Below are 21523 nucleotides of genomic sequence, written 5' to 3'. Positions count from 1 at the left end.
TTTTGCTCACTTGCTATGTATTAAGGCTTCAATAGAACTGTTATTTGATCCTCATCAATGCTATGCTACTGCGGCAGGTATAATGCATGACAGTATTGCGTACAGAGTATCTATTGAAGCCAACGAGAGACTTTGCTGGTATATCATGTTAATCTAACTGGAGAAATTAATGCCATTGAGAGTCTTGTTAATCTTCAGGATATTAGAATAGGATTAAATTCGTGTAACTAAATTTCATTGAGTAATTGCTTGCTTGGACAACAATTTATCTAACTATTTTATTTCAATATTTCAATATTTTTTTTACAATTTTTTAATTTTAATTGTTTTCTAGTGCAGCCGCAATTACGGCCTTTTACACTTTTTGCCTTTATATCGCAACTGCTTTTACTTTTTCCTGCTTTTCATTGTGCGGCTGTAGCCCGACTTGTGCTTATACTGTACTGTACCATTACGGTGATACCCTACCCCCCCCCCCACCTTGGCTGTGGGAGTATAGGGGCAAGGGAAACCGCAGAGAAAACCATTGCCAGTACAGTTCGGTTTGGGTGAGGCTCTAGTGATCGATAAAATTCCCATTTTACCGATCACTAGATCCTCATTCCGCGCCTAACGGTCAGAGACCTCCGATCGAGCTCAACGCGTGGCTAAGTGGTCACCCAACCAAGTAGCGATCATGCTCGATGCTGCTTAACTTGGATGATCGCCCGAGCCACTCGAGAACCGATCGGCTGCCTCTGCCCCCTAATATTTTTTTTTACAAATTGTGATTTAATGTTTAGATAAATATTCTTTTAAAAGTATTTTCACGTACTGTAAATATTTAATACTTGGAAAATGTAAAATTTATTTACAACTTAATTTATTTTTTATTTTTTAATGTTTTCGTAATAAGTCTATTCTGCCCCTCACTCTTTTTCAATATAAATAAATGTGTAACAGATTTACCAAATTGAGATTGTCAATTTAAAAAAAAATTGTTTTACTTAATTTACCCTGAGTAATTAATCCGATAGTGACTAGAAAGCATGCGATGATATAAACAAGGATTCAAAAAATTTGAATTTATAAAATTTGACATTTGAATTATTAATTAAAAAATAATAATGCCTGGAATTATAAATATATACGAACTCGGTATTTCTTTCTCCCCTACATATAATTTGATAAATAAGAATTTATAAATCCATCTGTACTTAATAATCTTCCATAAAAATCCGGTTTTGCATGGAACGAAATTCGTACAACTAAATACATTATGACAAATATGTCAAGATTCTCTGTACTCTATACATCCTGCGAAGGAACTCTCAGACTTATGTGCTCCAGAAACACGCTGAAAATATACAACAGTAGAAGCGAGACCGAGAAAGCTTCTTTCTTTTCACTCATGGCAGTATCTCCAGTTTAGAGCACCGAAGAGTAGATACTGGATACTTTCCAGATAGCGAACTCCGCCTTGGCTTTTCTCCTGAGGAGCCCGCAGAGTGCATATATACATACACGTATTCCCTATACTCCTTTCCACGTCTCCTTAATCTCATCTCTTCCATCTAGACATAAAATTTTTTCAAATCTACCAAAGTTTAATTTTTCCATTTTAAAACCAGCAGGGATGCTTCATGGAATTCAAGTTACCCGAAAATAAATCCGAGTGCAATCTCTAGTGTCTTTTCCCTCATATTCCATTGTTTATTTTATTTAGATGTTTTTTTTTTTTTTTTTGTTAATGCCAGCGCACTGCTTTGTTTATTCCATTTCTTTTTGTTAAACAGTACAATTACTTATTCTATGTCATACAATTCTCGGTATTTGTTTATTCAGTGTCGAGAGACTCATTTGTCGGGGTTGGTACGTCGCCAAACTTGGTATTGCTTCATAAATCCTTGACCGAGGTTGCCTCGACATCATTCCCCTTGGTATTGTGTCGCAGATAGTACCCCAATGTATACCCCAATAATCGGATCCGCCTTAGTGATTTACCGTGTACTCTTCAGACCAAGAATATCCCTCATTATTTCTATATTGACACTCATTTTTAAATATTTATTCTCCGCGGAAAAAAAAAATACAAACGTTAGGCTGAAATTACTATAGAGCTGAGCAAACTATAAATGGTCAGACAATAAAGTGAGTTCTCCTTTCTCCCAAGTATAAGATCGTCTGTAAGACAGTCGAAATTTTTTAGACATACACTCAGAAAATTAAGTAATAGGAATTACTATCTAGTTATGGTAAAATTTCTAGCATCAATCCAATAGTAGTAAATATTATCTAGATGATTGTATAAATCATCTAGATTGTAATATTCACGATATTTATAATAATTGTTACAATGCTGTATGTTAACTAGAGTTAATTATTATTATTATCATTATTATTATTCTGAATAGTTATATTTATAATCCAGATGGTAACAGTTACCATCAGAAATTATAATTGTTACTATCCTGATAGTAACTTTTACCATCTAGATAGTAACTGTTACGAAATTTATTGCAGAAGTTATCATCCAATAATTATTAATTCTATTAGCAAAAATTATAACACTATCTATTTTTGCATTGAAAAACGTTCCAATCATTCTAGATGATTGGAATTAAAACTTTAGCATAATAAACACGATTACTTAATTTTCTGAGTATATGCAACATTCCTCTTACTCAGTCCGAAACGATCAAATTTTTTTAGAAAAAAAAGACCCCCAAAATTTCAACTAAAATCAGCTCAATTTTTAAAGTTTACTTCTTTTGGCGCGTTTAGGTGATAGTAAAATTGGGAGCTGCGCGCGCACACTGTAACGCCAATCCGACACTATGAAGTTGGCCACCAATTATAATTAGAAGTGTTGGGAACTTCTTCAAAAATGGACTAGTTCAGACTTTACTTTTTTTTTTCAAAATTTTCGTCTTTAGCGAGATACCGAAAAACTTTATTTTTGAAAAAAGTCTAATTTTGTTGAGTTTGACAAAAATTCGCGGCTATTTGGCAGCACCACGCAAGCCGTAGAATCTTCTGAATACGGATAGTAATTTTTTAGTAAGAATTGTAAATAGTAATTACACATAAATAATTAAACCCCATTTTTCCATATTCTCTTCAATTTGACATTAATTTGAATTAATTTATTATTCATCACTTTAACTGAAAAAAAAATGTTAAAATTTTGATGATTTATTACTAAACTTCAATATCAAATAAAACTAATTCTGGCTCATAATAAAATAGACGCAGGAAAGATGAGATGAAAATAATAAAATAAAAAATAAGCTTAGATTAGTCCCGACTGAGTGGTAGCTAAAGATAAAGTGATTACTTTCACCAGCCGACTACTCTCATTCAGGTCTTTTCTTTTAATTTACCGAGATCGAGTCCTTTTTAAAACTCATACTCACTTGTATGCTCACCTTTCTCTCAATGTTTCGCCGACGATAAAATTAAGCTTCTTTGACTCGTCCGAGAGTTATAGCTTTACATTTATTTGTTAATTTTTAGCTTTTATTTTTTTACAACTTTAAAAATTATTTGTGTACTTAATTAGTTTTCTTATTTACTTCTCATGCTCGCTACTGTACTTGTAAACTTGAGATTTAAATTTTTTTTTATAAGCTCTAAAGTATCGTGAATTCAAGAGTAAAAGCTGAGTAATTGTAAAGAAAATTTTATTTTTTATTAAACTTTTAATTTTTTTTTTACAATAGTTCGAAAAGTTTACTTGACATTTAAACTATTTTATGCTCAACAAATAATTACGATTGAGTTTAAATAAGTTTTTATATTTTGAATACCAAATAAATTATAACATTCAAAGATAAATATTTTTATTTATCTTAATATTCATTATTTATTTATTTAAAAAAAAAATAAACGACCTCAATATTAAAATTTTTTTTTTTGAACTTATTCTCACAACTAGTGAAATCTCTGGCATCAATTATATAAACTCATACATCTATACTTCCTTAAAGGACTTTTGAATATTTATAGATAAATATGACAGAATTGAGACCGGAATAAGGTCAAAATGTTATAAAACACTTTTAAAATGGTTTATTGTATTTTGTTAACTAAAAAAATGCAATTTCGCATTTGAAGTATGCAATAAGCTACTAAAATAAAACAAAGTTGTTTAATAAACGTCGTATACTTTGTAAATGTACATTACTCGTGTCCTCAAAAGACATAACCATGACAAAGGACCGAGATATGTAATTAATTTTCTTGTTCTTTGTTTCATCTTTCATCACAAAACCCTCCATCTATTTTTAAATCTTTTACTTGAAACTATTCATTGAATTTTTCTCAATTTAAATTCAAACATTATTCTACTTTGACCCACGTAATTAACTTTTATTTTTTATTCCTATTAATAAAAATTCCTATTGATTTTTTTAAAATGTTTTTTAAACATTCCAAAATCACTTATGTAAATATAATTAAGCATTATTTAAAATTTTTTTTGTTAATATTTTTCAAAAATCGAGTTTCAGTCGAGAAATGTTGATGACTTTTGTTTTATGATAAAAACTGTTGAAATAGTATATTGTGTGACAAGGGATGAAACAAGACGATTTCAGACTAGGGTGAAGTTGGCTGACATCACCTGCAGTCTGAAATCGTGTTTTATCCTAAGTCACACACTATATTTTTCATGATTACCTGCATCGGAACTTGAAGATTCAGTGTCAGCAGCCAATAAGAAACAAGTTAATTTCAAGCCGAAGATGCGGAAAACTGTTAGAGAATGAGAAATATGTGATTTACAGTCACTTATTAAATAGTAAATAATATAGGGGTGTGTGAATATCATTCGAATCGAATTGAATCGAATAGTAACTTTCGATTCGAGATTCGAATCGAATATTCGACTAATTCGAATTATTCGAATAGTTCGATTTGTTCGAATAATTTGAATAGTTCAAATAATTGTCTTGTACTCTTAAATTAATCGATTTCGATGGAAAAGTTGTCTTGTTCGGATGTATTTGACAATTTGAATATTTTTTCAGAGAATTCATTACTAAAATAATAAAAATTTTATTGTAAAAAAAGTGTCATCCGGTCATATCCGGAATGAAATGGTAAATTTCGTATTTTGATTCGAAAATTCTACATAAATTAAATAAGACATGCTACACGGCAAAATTTTTTTTAATTTTCCATGTCAGACTGTCTGCAAGATCTCTTAGAAATTCGATTTTCGAAATTCGGACCGAAACCAATAACTTCCCGAATTTTTGAAAATTTCTAATTTTCTTAGCGGGAAGTCAAAAATGTCGATAATTACGGCGGATACAAATTATTCTTTAATTTAATAATTAGTTTATTATTTGGTTTGAATTTAGATTATTCGGAAAATTCGAACTATTCGAATAAATCGAACATTTCGAATCATTCGAATTATTCGATTCGAATTACGAATCGAATTATTCGATTTGAGACGAATAATTCGTAAATTCGAATATTCGCACACCCCTAAAATAATACAAAAATATTATTTTCACTCAATTTTTATTAATTTTATTTGGTTGATTAAAACTGTCACTTAAAAAATGAAATGAGTAAACTGAAGTGACAAGTAAACAAATGAAAGTGATAAGGCTGCAAATGAACATTAAATATAACTGACACCGGGCAGAAACAATTGTTTCTGCCCGCAGTATGAAGATATTTTTGAATTACGAATTCGCTAGCAGTTGTTAGCAGCATCGGCTTGAAATTAGCTTCTTTCGACGGGCTGTAGAGACACTGAAACTTCAAGTTTCGATGCTGGTATCATGAAAAAATTTTTTCTTTCTTTGTATATAATTGTGTAAAATGTAATTTTTCTTTATGTAAATTAAAGTTTAAGATGTAGTACTCGATCAGGGAACTAGTACCCAATCACTCCAAGTGTTTGTATATCTATTTTTAGTAAAATTTAGTAAATCTAGATATATAAATACATGAGAGATCGAGTACTAGTTCCCTGATCAGGTACCCCATTTTGCCCCCCCCCCCCCACTCCCCTTTATGAAATTTGTTTAGTTCAATGAAGTTTTAGTTAATTTCAACTTTAATGTTAATGAATGAAGAAGAAAAAGAAGAATTAAAAATTGTAAAAGAGGAAGAAGATGCTAACAATAAAGAAAAGAATCATGAATATATTCAAAAGGTAGACAAAATTTCTCGAGGGTTGTTCGCGGTATACAACTCGAGTACTTTGAAATAGGCTAAAGGAAACAGGGGTTGAGAAATCTTTCTTATGGTAAACAATTTAGTGTAGATTCAACTCAGGCTGAATAAGGTTTCTCGGTCAAAGACGTATTGTTTTATTTTATTAAATAATATTTAAATTTATAAATTTACAACACTCTTGCGAAATAAAATACTTTATTTCTGTCAACGTTTTAAATGAAAACTTTAATTATATATATTATTTCCAATCCGATTTTAGTTTATCTTTTGCAATAATGAGCGTATGTACTCTCGTATGAACTATATGTCCAATTTCAGTTTTATACAACGTTATATACATATATATGGATATACTCATACATACACTCATTTTTTTATAATAATAGCATTACATTTCCTACAGTCGTATACTTTATAGCTGAGTTAAACTTTAAAGCTTTTACTGCCCTCTCGTCTTTACATTGTATCTTAACGATTCTGTATTAAATTTTTTTGATTATTTAAATTTTACATTTTTTCGTTTTTTATATTATAAACTAAATGTTTATTAGTTTCTCTCAAACACTAACATTTTACCTATCTGAGTTTTGTAATAATGATCAGTATTTATATATTTCCAATATTAATATTAAGTACTTCCTGATCGCGATTTCCTATTTCCCATTTAAATAACACGGGAAAAAAAAATTTGGAGTTTTATAACTAAGTTTGGAATTTTATACCTAATAATGTCGGATTGTACAAATAAGCCGAGGACACAATTGAGTATGGAATTTAACGTTTTACAACAAAGGTTTCTTATGATTTTTTGATAAATCCATCTATTCAAAAGTTATTTGAGCTCAAAGTCAAATTTATAATAAATTTCGAGATCTTTTTACTTCTACAGCGAAACTATCAGACTTATCACAAAATATCACAGAATCTTTTTTGTAGACAATTTTATTCCCTACAAATTATCTCTGATAAAATTTTTTCGAATTTTACATATCTTTCTAGTTATTTCCATTTTAATGTCAAGATTTTTAAATCGATCAGAACACTATTTTTTTGAGACAAATATATATATGAAATGTATGGATATTTATATAGATTACGAAAATATGTTCCTGACTGGAATATTTTTTTAAATTCAGCCTTGATTGTAAAAAGTTATCCTTCATTTAAAAATCAATAAATAAATTAATCAATAAAGAGGAAATGAATTGAATATTTATTATTATTAAAAGTGCGTCATGACATCTGTGTTTTTTTTTTCTTACAATATCTTTTTCTCGCATACTAAATCGCCAGTGGCTCAATTTCAGAGAGGGAACATTGCTATGAACGGTAATTCTATATATATTTATATACCAATAAAATAACGTCAGAATGACGTATCTCGTGGCTTATAAAACTCGGATTTCTCACTGAACGTCTCATCATTTGTAGTGGACACCTCTGAAGATCGAACGTCAGTTCTACCGTTGGAAGTTCTCTAGGTAATTTTGACATTTACTTAAAAAATTTAACGCGAAGAATAGAAATATTGATAAATTATAGATTTTAACATTTAAATTTCAAGTCCAACTAAAGTTTGAGTTCCGATGCCTTGACATTTAATTAATTCAAAATTAGTCACAATTTTTTTTACAACCACTGAGTTATAATTATTTTTCTGAATATTTTATTTGAATGAATTTTTTTGATGGGCACTCAAAAATTAGTTGACAAATTTTTATAAAAATAAATTTTACTCCATGAAATATTTAAAAAATCTTTACGATTTGGAAAAAATCAAAATAATCGAAAGGTAATTTTTTGATTGTAAATAATATATCAATTTATTAAAAATAAATTCTAGCTGAGAAAAATGTCGAAGACGTTGTTGGTATTTTTTATTCTGGGATGTCTGATCGCAATCGTGACACCGGCGGTGTATGACTACGCGTGTTATGAACAAGGATGTAGCAAAATTGAAGGTCGAGTAAGTAATGCAATTATTTATTATCATAAGAATGTTCAGTCATTAAAATAAAATAAGTTATGAGAATAAATTTTTTAATTATCTAATTGGTCACGATCATTAAAAAAATTTATGTTCAATAAAGTTGTTTTATTGCGACATCAAATAAATCAATTAATTTTAATAATGAAATAAATTTTTCCCAAAGCAATCTAAGAATGTAATGTCTGAAAAAAAAAAAAGTAATGGCTAAATTCATAAATAATTTCTATTGTTTATTATTTTTTTTTTTTCAGTGCTCTAAAGATGAAGACTGTTGCGAAGGATATAAATGTCACCCACAAGATTCATCCTGGCAAGTAGTCCAAAAAAATGGATGCTACCCAGTAAATCCTATTCCATGTAGCAAAAGAACCGACTTGAATTAAAAATTCAAGTGATCCTTTGATAAGTAAGAGATCGATTGTATGAAAAATATTAAATGGAAAAATTATTGTCTCACAAACAAATTTTTCAAGATTCAAACATAAAATTTATTCAAATTCTTTACTCCCAAAAAACAAAAATAAAATTTTAAAAACTAAAATACTCTTTTTCCAACATTTCTATTGCAACAAAGATAGCGATCAATTATTTCTTGGTACAGATATTGAAAAAAAAAAAAAATTGTCGACATCTCAATGGTGTGCCTATATAGGCCCCTCTAGCTCGAAATACATCCGATTGAGAGCCCTGTAGTCCTTTAGCTCCGACTTTGAACCCAGAGGTCCGAACATTCACTGAGAGGTCCAATTTTGAACCTTCAAGTCCGACAATATTGGTCTCGTAATAAATTTCGATTCATTATAATTAAGTTATTTATGATGATATAAAAAATTAAAGATTTCTAAAAATTAATTGTAAGCATAATTTTTTTGACATGCAACGAAATTTATATAAAATTAATTATTATTATTAATTTATTATAAAAAATTGAACTATTAACAGCATTTGCTATATATTTTGATAATTTTGATTGAAATTATTTTAACCATTGTAAATGCAAATAAAATCCAGAGTAACAGAGATTATTATTAATCATAATATTAATAGTGCTAATGATATTAATAATATGAATATTATTATTATTATTACAATAAAATAGGGCTCAGAGGTTCAAAATAGGACCTAATTTTAATTTTCATCAAATCCTATATTGAACCCTAGTGCTGAAAAAGGAAATTTGTAGCACTTCAGGGACCAAAACCGGACCTAATTTAACAAGAAAACAAACCCTATTTTGAGTCAAAATTGCTCTAAATTTCGAATCGGGAAATTTAAATATAAAAAAACTAAATAGTAACTAATATTTTTTTTGTATAGACAGCGTGGCCTCCTTGAATCGCACAATTTTTTTTTAAATTTAATATTTATTGTATTCCAAATTTTATAAAAATCTAAAATTCCACTCCTGTATATTTTACGCTATAAAAATATTTTATTGTAATTTAAAAAATTTTGTTAATTAAATTGCTGTATTGAATTGACATTATGATTGAGTATTTCAACAAAATGTATTATGTAAAATTGAAAATTAATTATGTGAAATAGGTCAATGGTTATTTTTGACAAATTCAATAGGGCTCTTATAGGAATTCACTAGAGACCCAGTAGAATATTAAAATAAAAAAAATAATATAATAAAAGTAGATAAAATTTAAACAATGAAAAATAGCTTTATCTATCTAAATGCAACAATAAAAACAAAAAATAATATTTTTGTAAGCAATATAAGAGAATACTCGTCTGTAGAAACATTAAGCGTTCAATTTCGGAAAGTGCTTCGACCAGAGAATAACAAATGGGATAAAATGGTCAAGAGAAACAAAATACACACCCACATACACACACACATGAATATACACATATATGTATACATATATGTTCATAAAAATATTTTTCTATTTCCTCGAATTCTATTTTTGATTTCCACTGATATCACAACTAAATTTTAGACTAGAATTTAATAATTTGAACCTATCAATCGTATCAAAAGTATTGATTTATATCTTCACCACAATAATTTATATAAATTTAATTATCTCCTGTACAGACTTATTCAATCGCTAATGAATAGTTGGAATTCATACAAATTTAATTAATATCTACGACAAATAAATTTATTAATTTAATTAATAATTTAAATATTACTTTAGTATGCCACAAGTCATAATTTAATTGATTAAAAGTTATTATTATTATTAAAATAATATCATTTTCAGCATTTATTTATCATACAAGAATACGTCATTTTTTTCATTTCTTTTCTTCTATCAATAAAATTATTTGTACAGGCATGCATATGCATATTGATGTACGATTAAAAAAAAAGGAAATTAATTTTGGTAAAAACTCTTCTGTGTTGATATTGATTAATGAGTCGAAGTAAAAAAAAAAGGTTGAACAAACAGATTGTGATGAACTTTCTGTTATTATTTGTTTTGCTGGTATACATTGTAGGTAAATAATCGTTGGAAATATTATTATAAATTATATGAGGTAAATATATTTATGTACACGCTTCATTCGATTAATTATCAATTTTTAGTTATTTAATAATCTGCACGCTCATAAAACAAATGATGCTGGTTTATGTACATTTATTTTTATTTTATTTACTCTGAATAATTTTTTAAAAATTTATAGTAATTGTTCATTTTGTTATTGCAATTACATCCGTGGAATTGGTAAATTTGAGAACTGATATTTTAAAAAATTTAAAAACAGACGATGGTTGATGTTAATTTTTATAAAAACATTAAGAATAAGTGATACTGCTATTTTTTTTCTTTCGCAAGCGTCGAACGAGAGCGGAGAAGTTGTGCTTTATAATGGACTTGTCAAGATCACTCGATTTTCTCAGATTAAAGTGTATATATTATTTTCATATCACGCTTACACGTTATAAAAAACACATCATTACAAAGAGGAAACACTAATGAATAAGCCTAATACTTTCGTTAACTTGTCCGATACGTATTATTATAAAAATAAGTTGAATAAAAAAAATTTATCGCAGATGTCAGTTAGTCTGTAGTTCAAAAAAAGTCTGTGGCACGGATATCTCGAGAAGGACTTGACGAAATGACAATTCTTTTCCACTATCTTCAGAATTATGCAAAGATGGTCCACAGAAAGAAAATTATAAGAACTTGTCCTATAAATTATGGGAGTGGTTCCCATAATGGTATAGGAATTGTTTCCATACTATTGTAGGGATGGTTCCCATAATTATAGGAACTGCTCCCATAATTTATGGTCGTAGTTCGTATAATGGTATAGGAAAACATTTCATAAAATTACGGGAACCGTTCCCATAATTTTCTTTCCGTGTTATTTTTGAAAATCACTACACAGAAAAAAAAAATTCTCGACTGAAGGTAAATATTCTTGATTCAAGAAAATTGTTTTGGAAACCTAAATTTTCTTAGATAAAGTAGAAATCTTCTCTGACCCAGACGAGTTTTTTTTAACCAAGACAAATTCTCTTGGCTCAAGAAAATCTTGACTTGGTTCCCAAAAAAGGTTTGTCTTCCAAAATATTTTCTTGACTCAAGATAACTTCTTCTTCTGTGTACTGTAGTCCTTCTCATTTTTTTTTATAACGAATCATTTCTATTAAAACCGGCATTTTTACAAATAAACAAACACACACTACATCCATTTTTTTTTCTATCTAAGATATATTTGAAAAAAGTTTTCGAGTTAATAATATGTTTATTTAGCGTTCTCAGTGTCATGCATAAAAAATAGTTCTTTATGTTAGTGGATTTAGTGTATAACTCTGAAGCAAATTATACTGTATAAAACGAGTTTTCATAGAGAGATGTGCTCATCTTAAAGTACCCACAACCCCTATTTTCTCAGTGTCGCGCTCGTTTTCTCGTACAAAACTCCGCCTGTGGCGTCAACTTGCACAAGATTAAAACTTATAAGACCTACCGTGGTCATTAAAAGTTTTTAGCTAGAGAGTGAGGTGTCTTAACACATATAAATGGATCCTTGTGAAGCATCTTAATAACAAGTCGTTTAATATAACTCTTTATTTACTCATACTAAAGTATATTAGATACACGAATATATAGAGAAGTTTAAAAAAAAAATTATTGAGTAGAGTAAGATATGATCAGAAAATTAACTGACTCCTTTCTTGTAGATAGTAAAAGACTGTCATCGTTCTCAGTAGAAAATCATCTAACTCCACCTTCATTAGAAAATTACTTTTTTAACTCCAACAAAAAATGCAAAAAGAAACCGATACTTTTAAAAGTAGATATAAAAACTATTGCACGACTCGTTCGTGCTTTACGATCGAAAAATTTTTTTTTTTTCATGCACTTTAGTAAAGAAATGTTTGCATATTATGCATATTAAATTTTTTTTTTTTTAAGTTGATACTATGAATTTTTACGTACCTGAAGATCGGAACGTTTTTTGAGGAACGAAAATAAAAAAACGAAATGAAAAGTAAAAAATCTACTGGATCTAGATTTTCAAAATGTTTCGCACAGATGCTTGTATGTCAACCGAAAATTGCAGGCACCCCCAATTATTCCTCATATTACTTCGGGCAGTGGAATTACGTGAATCTTTTCCATTTTCGTTGCGCGAAAAACGTTCCGATCTTAAGGTACATGAATTTTTTACTGGTTTTTTGGCTTTCCTGCATAATTTACACATATGGAATTTGCCCGGTTTTCTACTAAGAACGGCAATATATAAGAGTAAAAATTACTCGTCATTAGTAACATCTTACTAGTATTTGTCTTTTTAAATTAAAAGAGGTCTAATTACAATTCTTATCAACTGTTTTTCGTGTAAAAAACACAAAGTAAATAATTGTTAGTAATATTTTTTTCGGAAAAACTGAAAAATATTAAAACTCTGGAAAATCAGACCAATAATTTTAGTAGAAAATTTTTTAATCTAAAATCACTTCAAATTTTTATCTTTCTTTTTTACCCCAAGTTTTTTTTGACGAGCATGTCAATATGAAAATATTTAACGACTGAGTAGTGAAAAAGGTTTTAAATTTTTCACATCGAATATCTGAGTAAACACAAATAGCTAGATAGTAAAAATGAAGTTTAAAAAATAGAAGAATTTATTGAGGATAGTTATAATTGAAGTACTCTTCAATGTGTAAAGTAAAATATTTTTCCTGTGAACCGTAGAAATTTGTATTGCGGTTCCCATTGGCAAAGTTACAACTGACAGTATAAAAGAGTTGTGCTATGTATGAGAAATCTGTTAGTGACACAACGTTTTATCGTTTTTACTCAATGAGGAAATGGTCACTCGTATTTATACTTTTTTTAAAACTTAATATAAGAAAAAAAAACAAGAACATATAAAACTTATCCACTCGTAAAGTGGGTAAAAAAATATTTCGATTTTTTATTAAACATATATCCAGTATCGAAAGTTAAAGAGTTATAACAACTCTATAAAATTCATAAATTTTATGAATTGACTAGATTTTTTTATAAAAATTTATTTCATCAACCGGCAGTATTTTGAAATTTTAAATAATTTGCTGTCACAATTCATTTGTATTGAATTTGATAAAATAAAAATAAAAATTTTTTATCAAACTTTATTTGGAAATTTCAATTAAAACTCTAATTATAACCCACTTGATACTGTGGTAAATTTTAATTTAACCGTGACTCAATAATAATGAAAATAAACTAAAAACAAACAGTAAACAAAAACAAATTACTTTTCATCTTCAAGCAGACAATTAAAAAAACCATTTGTCAACACAAACATCCGTCAAAGGGTAAAATAATTACAACATAATTAGCAGAGTAATATAAATAAAATCCATTTTTGTCCGGTACTAAAGAAATAAAATAATATTTTTAATCTAAAAAACACGTATCGCTGAATAGTAAATAAATATTTAATTTCGCCGGCATTAACACATACGTGAGTTAGCAAGCTTGTGGCTCTATTATTACACTTACATTCAATTACGCTAAATCGGATGGCAAAGTAAAAGGCAGCAGCAAAGTGCGAGGCTTGGCCTATTCGCGCAGAGTTTAATTCTTAGCCATTAACACGACTCGAGTATAAAGCTGTTTATATGCTGTTTAGTAACATATGCTTGCTTCGTATATGTAACAGCTTGAAAATTAAAATCATCGCCTCGAAATTGAAAATTACGACCTTTAATCTAATACTTGTTAATAAAAGACTCATTTTTAAAACATAAATTGTTACTTTGCTCCATACATTTATGGCGGGATTTTTATTTATATTTTAAAATTATAAACTCATTGCGTTGTTTTATTTATCAATAATTAGAAGATTCGAAGAAGGGGAGGGAGCTTCGAAAATGAGTGGGAGGGGAGATACTCTAAGCGTCGATGATCATATTTTTCACTTTATTTAATAAATTTCAAAGCTCCCTTCAATACTAAACGTGTAATTTTACTTGAAAAAAAATCGTAATCGGAGAAATTGGAGTAAAAAAAAAATTTATTTAAAATAAATCCGATTGGGAAATAAAAATTTTTTTTTTCTAAAAATCAGAGTTTACTTAAATTTTCTAGGCCTACTATTCGACCCAAGATACTTTAATTTGCTTGCAAATTTCTAATAAACTTCAAATAATTTAAAACTATAAATAAATAGAGTAAATAATTTAAAAAAATAATATTTACGAGCAACTTGCAGTCACTATGTGACTGCCCAAATATTACTATTAAATTTATAAAATACTCAGAAAAAGGATTTCTTGCCGCAAAAAATTTTAATTTGCACCAAGAAATTTTATGCATTATCAATTAAATGAAAAAATTGTCTTGGGGCGAGAAAAGATTTTTTTGGTCAAGAAATAATTCCTTGCACCAAGTAATTTTTTCTAGTTCTAAATAAATTTTTGTTTTCAATTCACAATGCAAAAAATTTCTTGGGGTAAGTAAAAATTTTCTTTAGGCGAGTAAAGATTTTTTGTGTCAATGAATCCTTTTTTTTTCTATGCACACTTTTTTGGCTTTGAGAAGCTTCCTAAAACCAAAAGGGAGTAGAAAAATCTGTCATTTTGGAATAAGTAACGCGATATAAATAATATAGCTGTATATTCAGTGACATTCAGTCATATTTAGTGACAGAATAATTAAAGTATTAATTTATTTAAAGAAAATAAATACGACCGTCTTTTTTCTCGCGTAATTTAAATGTAATTCGAATGATATAGATAAATCTATTTATCTCAATACTTGGCAATTAAAAAGAGTTTAAAGTATGAAAAGGCACAAATTCAAGTCAAGACCTATCTAATGATACCAATTTTAATAACATTAACTAATTCTGTCATATAGATATGGCGGGAACAAAATTTTCCTTATTCTCTTAATAATATAGATGAAAAATGCACTTATTAATTCCAAAATTGTTTAAATGCGCGTTTTTTTTGTAATTTTATTTTATCAATTATTTACTCTATTTATAAACAATTTTAAATTTGTCTGACATCTGCTACATTCACACCCATAACAATTACAGAATTCTGGAAAATAAATTTATGGTTTTGTACAAAATTTTTTACAAGTCCCGTTTTGCCCCGGTACTCTACAGCACCCCAGCTCGCGCTATCCCAGTAGTTTAGTATAAGCAGTTAACTATTAAAATAAATCGAAAGTTATTAAATAAAATAATATCGCGTAATATTAAAGTTTAAGTGAAAAAATGTAAATAGATGCAGATATAACCCGTTGAATATTCGTTTAATTTGTTTGAAACTTTGGTTAAGTGTTTAATTAGTTAACTTTACATATACTGGGCGGTGGGTAGCACAGGTACGCAAACACTTAGTAGGTAAATTACAGGGCAAGCTATTCCATAACTTAGCAGCATCCCAAGGGAGTAAGTACTGCTGGTTTAATGTATAGTAATATTCCGCTAAAACAACATATAACAGAAGCCACCTAATAATACAATGAGGAGAGTAGAAGAGAGCGGGAGGATGATAAGGAAGCGAAGGAGTGTCTAGACAAACCCTCATTTCTTACTTGCGTTCTTTCTCTTTCTTGCTTCTCTTCTTACCCTCCCCCGTGGCATTATTAATCGTTATGAAACACTCTTATTCCGAAGAGACTGAGTAAACGCTGTAGTCGTAGAGTCTCATGATTCTTTAACGACTTAACAACTTATTTAATAAATTACTTATACTTTTATTTTATATTTATAATTATTTTTTTTTATTACAATCTGGATGTAATATTAATAAACTGGTAATCTGGAGTGAAGGGAATTATTTTTTGAAGTATTATTGAAATTTAATGGGCGTATTATCGTCCAGTTTTTAGTGGTTTTTTTATTTTTTTTTTTTTTAAGATGATTAAGAATATTTCGTTGAGAATATTAATAACGTTAAGGCAAAATAACCTTGAAGATTTTGAATAATTAAGAAATTATTTGTGAATTTTTATTACACAATATTACACGTAATTCGTTATCTTCAAATTCAAGAGAAACGAAATTTTTTCTAGATTTTCTATGGATTTTCTTGGGCCATATTATCACGAATAAAAGGGTAGCATGACTATTTTTATGATCCTGAAGACAGCAGACATTTAAAAATTTTTGAACTTTTGTTTTTCAACAAATCAATTGCAAAACAATAAACTAAAAATATGCACATGTAGAATATTTTAAAAACTACAGGTACAATTTTTAAAAATATTTTTTTTTATGGTTTATCGTCTGAAAAAAAATTCAAAAATTATTGGACGTCTGCTAACTTCAGTATTATTATTTTTTATGTACAGAAGCATTAGAATAAACGTTTAGAATGCAAAGAAAAGAAGTTTCACTAAAAAAATCTGATAACCGGTTGATTGTCGGGCCTAAGACTTCTGATATTTAGAGTCTACTATTTAATTGTCTTTACTTTTCATTTTATTACATTATTTTTGCGTTCATAGTCAGCAAGTACTAAACGCAAATTTATTATCATAAAAAATCGAGTGCTATCATTTCACTAGTCTACATCAGTGGTACACTTAAAAATATCTCCGATTATTTATTTCCAATTCTATCGAACTAGTAACTGACTCGATTACTTAACACTTATTGTTATTTTATTATCGATTACTGAATGATACTGAAGTTAGAAAACAATTAACAATTTTCGGATTTTTTTTTTCCAACAAATTAATGACAGAAAAAATAAACTAAAAATATGCATGTGTAAAAAATTAAAAAAGCTATAGGTGCAATTTTTTGAAAAATTTTTTTTATCATTTATCGTTTTCAAAAAAATCAAAAAATTATTTGACGTCTGCTAACTTCAGTATCACTGATGATACTGAAGTTAGCCGACGTCTAATAATTTTTGGATTTTCTTTTAGATGGTAAATTGTAAAAAAAAAAAGTTGAAAAAACTTGACCCTGTAGTTTTTAAAATTTTCTACATGTACATATTTTTATTTTTTTGTAATTGATTTGTTGAAAAAAAATTCGAAAATTTTAAATTGTCTGCTAACTTCAGGATCATGATTACTAAATAGTACATTTTGTGCTATCTCATTAATTATTCAAATGATATCGACATAGTCTATTTTGCAAGACACCAAAGTTGGCTGACGTCTAATAATTTATTGAATTTTTTCAAAACTGTAAATTATACAAAAAAAAATATTTAAAAAAATTGCACTTGGAGCTTTTTTAATTTTCTACATGTGCATATTTTTAATTTTTTTTTAGTAATTGATATGTTGAAAAAAAAAACCCAAAAATTTTTAGTTGCCTGTTAACTTCAGGGTCATTATTTTATGATCCTGAAATCAACAGACAATTGACAGTTTTTGGATTTTTTTTTTTCAACAAATCGATTAAGAAAAAAAAAAAACTAAAAATATGCACATTTAGAAAATTAAAAAAACTACAAGTGCAATTTTTTTAAATATTTTTTTTTTGTATAATTTATAGTTTTGAAAAATCATTCGAAAACTACTAGATGTCGGCTAACTTTAGTATCATATTATTTTTAGCCGGAGATTTCGTATCTTTAATGTAATTTAAGTTTTTATTGAATAAAACAAATTATAATCACTTATCATTGATAAAATTGGAAGATTTCAAATAATTAAAAAATTCACGAGTGTAAATGTAGAAGACATCAGACAAATTCAAAATTGTTAATAAATAGAGTAAATAATTGATAAAATAAAATTTAGAAAAAATGCGCATTTAAAAAATTAAAACAATAATAAGTGCATTTTTTATAAATATTTTGTTTTTTTTAATATTTACTCTATTTATTCATGATTTTAAATTTGTCTGATGTCTGCTACATTCACACTCATTAAAAATTCACATAAATTGATAAGATATTTTGTGCAAATCTATACATACTCTTTACATGTATATATATTTATAAAAACAATTAATATATAATTTTTTCAATAGAAAATTAGAAGACCTTTCAAACAAACACCAACATGACATACCTATTTTTATTAGTATTTAAGATATACATATATTTTTATTTGTATGAAATAAAATATATGCACATCATTCGTAATTAAAAATTAGCGAAGCTTGTTAGTACTCGTTTGAAAGGGCATAAAATTTTCTATTAATATACGTATGCAACAGTAATTATTTTGAAAGTTTTTATAAAAATATATCAATCATTAATTTTCCAAATAATGAAAATAATTATTAAGGATCAATTATCTATGGGTAAAAATAATAATAAAGTGATTATGATGTAATGTTACTTACAATAATTTTGATAATAAATTATTTTACATCCATGAATTATTTTCCCAATTGTCAGTAAATTCATAAATATTTTTTGTAAATTTTTTTATATAATTCTCCATTGGTTTTTAATATCAATGCTCGTAGATGAATTTTACTTATTATCCATATTTGTAATTTAATTAATTACTTTCAAGTGTGAAAAATAAATAAATGTATCAGCTTCTCAGCTTTGTTTACACATACGCCATTTTGATAGCGCCCCCCCCCCCCCCACCCCCATTTTAAAACAAGCGGGAGAATTCGAAATTTAATTATTTAATTAAATTTCATAAATATTTTTATATCAAATGAAAATAAGAAATTTATGATAATCAAATAAACTACTCTATGAATTTTTCTCTCAACAAAATAAAAATTGAAAAATAAAATAATACAATTTAAAAAAATTTTTAAATTTACTCACTCTTCCCGCCATTTTCATTCCCTGCTACGAGTGCTCGTACATCATCGACACACAAATTAATAAATAAAACTTATAAAAACTCACTAAAAAAATTAAATCAATACAACTCACTAATCACTACACAACACCAAGCACTTGATAATATTATTTTTTATAAAACTATGACATTTAAATATTTTTATTCGTATTTTAAAAATTCCGACAACCAAGATGGCGTACAATGACGCGAGAGCTAAGCCGGCACTGAATTTAATTTATTTCAACACTAACATCACTGACACACATAATTTAATATTTAAAATTATTCTTTATTTGAAAGTTAATTATTTAAAGATTAAATTATTTTTATAATTGAGTGGCACAATAATTAAATTAATTATTTTAAGGGTTCAGATGACGATTACAATAAGACCCTCGGTTACGCGGGAGCTTGACTGACTTCGAGAAGCTTATGGCGCACGCGCATCTCAATTCTACCTCTACTGCGCAGGTGGTTCTAAGCGTCCCCCCTAACTGCGCAGGTCGTTCGAAGCGTCCCCCCCAAACTGCGCAGGTCGTTCGAAGCGTTCCCCCCCAAACTGCGCAGGGCATTCCAAGCGTCCCCCCAACTGCGCAAGTGCTTTGTGTCCGACTACATATCGGCGCCATCATAATTACTAAACTTGGGACTTGTTTAGCTCGTGATTAAATAAGTAAATTTTATGTTTCTACGTGTAAATAAATTAAAACTTTTGTCGCGATATATTCTACGGTACCTAACGAACATTTTGTAATAATAATTCTATCGGTAATTGACAAATAAATAGTGAAAAATACATTAAGCTAAACTGTGCCTCTAGTACATTGTCGTACAACAAGTGTTCGTTATTGTTCGGTAAATAAATTTAAAATTCGTACAGGCAATTTTTATTAATTATAATTTATGTACCAAAGTGCTAATTAATAATAAGTGATTATCAGTGAGCAATTGAAATGTTTTTTTTGTTGGTGATGAGTGCATAATAATTTTTTTTTTTGTTTGTAAGTAGCGCCATTTTCAAAAAATTTATTGATGTCTTTTTTTGTTTTTTTTTTTTTTTTATGTTGGTAAAGAGTATATAAATAATTTTTTTAAATCTTTCAATGGCGCCATTTTTTAAAAATTTATTAATGCAATTTTTTTTTTTCGGGAAGTGATGAGTGTATAAATAATTTTTTTTAATCTTTTAATGGCGCCATTTTTTAAAAATTTATAAATAAAATTTTTTTTTTTTAAATTATAAATCGTGTTTGATAAGTGAATAGTGTTTCATATTTAGTGTCAGTAGTCAGTTTGTGTAGTGTTTTAAATCAGTGTATCGTGAATTGTTATTCAATTTTTTAAATTTCATTGTTGGGTTGAGCTCCGATTGGTCAATCACAGAGCAGCAAAATGTAAGTTTTGATTTTTTATTATAATAATTATGTATTCATTTTTTATATTCGCAAAATTATTGATTAATTAAAATTATGAATTCGACTTATTGGTACCAATATTGTTTTTTTTTAATTAAAATTAAAAAAAATTTGAGTTCGTGCATTTCCGGATGAGTGTGAATGTAGCAGACATCAGACAAATTTAAAATTATAAATAAATAGAGTAAATAATTTTAAAAATGCACTTATTAATTTTTAAACTTTTTAAATAGGCATTTTTTAAAATTTTATTTTATCAATTATTTACTCTATATTTATTGACAATTTGAAATTTGTCTGATGTCTGCTACATTTATATTCAACACTTCCGGTCGATTGAACAAAACCCGAATATGAAAAAATATCATTTTCATTATCAATTCTCGTCTCTAAAGGCCTAATTAGTAATAATATAAGAAATATTCAATATGAGTTTAGCCGGAAAATCAATTTTGCTTAATATTATTTTTTTATCAAAAACATGAATTATGCAAAAAAAATTGACTTTCTATTATTAATTCTTGAATTAAACAATGAAAAAAAAAATTCAAAATTTAAAAGAATTTAAATTCCCTTATATATCATCCGATGTATAGCGGTTTCTATGCAGGCAATCGTAATCCCAACTGATGAATAAAAGAGCGTATGCAATTGAGGTGCAAATTTTAACGGAACATAACACCAGTCAATCGTCGAAACCGGCGAAAGCCGTCATTTATATAACAATTGTTTTAATCAATAATCCT

The sequence above is a fragment of the Microplitis mediator genome, chromosome 11 (genome assembly GCF_029852145.1).
Source record: "Microplitis mediator isolate UGA2020A chromosome 11, iyMicMedi2.1, whole genome shotgun sequence".
Lineage (NCBI taxonomy): Eukaryota > Metazoa > Arthropoda > Insecta > Hymenoptera > Braconidae > Microplitis > Microplitis mediator.
The sequence above is the reverse complement of the archived record's forward strand: the minus strand, read 5'-3'. Positions refer to the sequence as shown.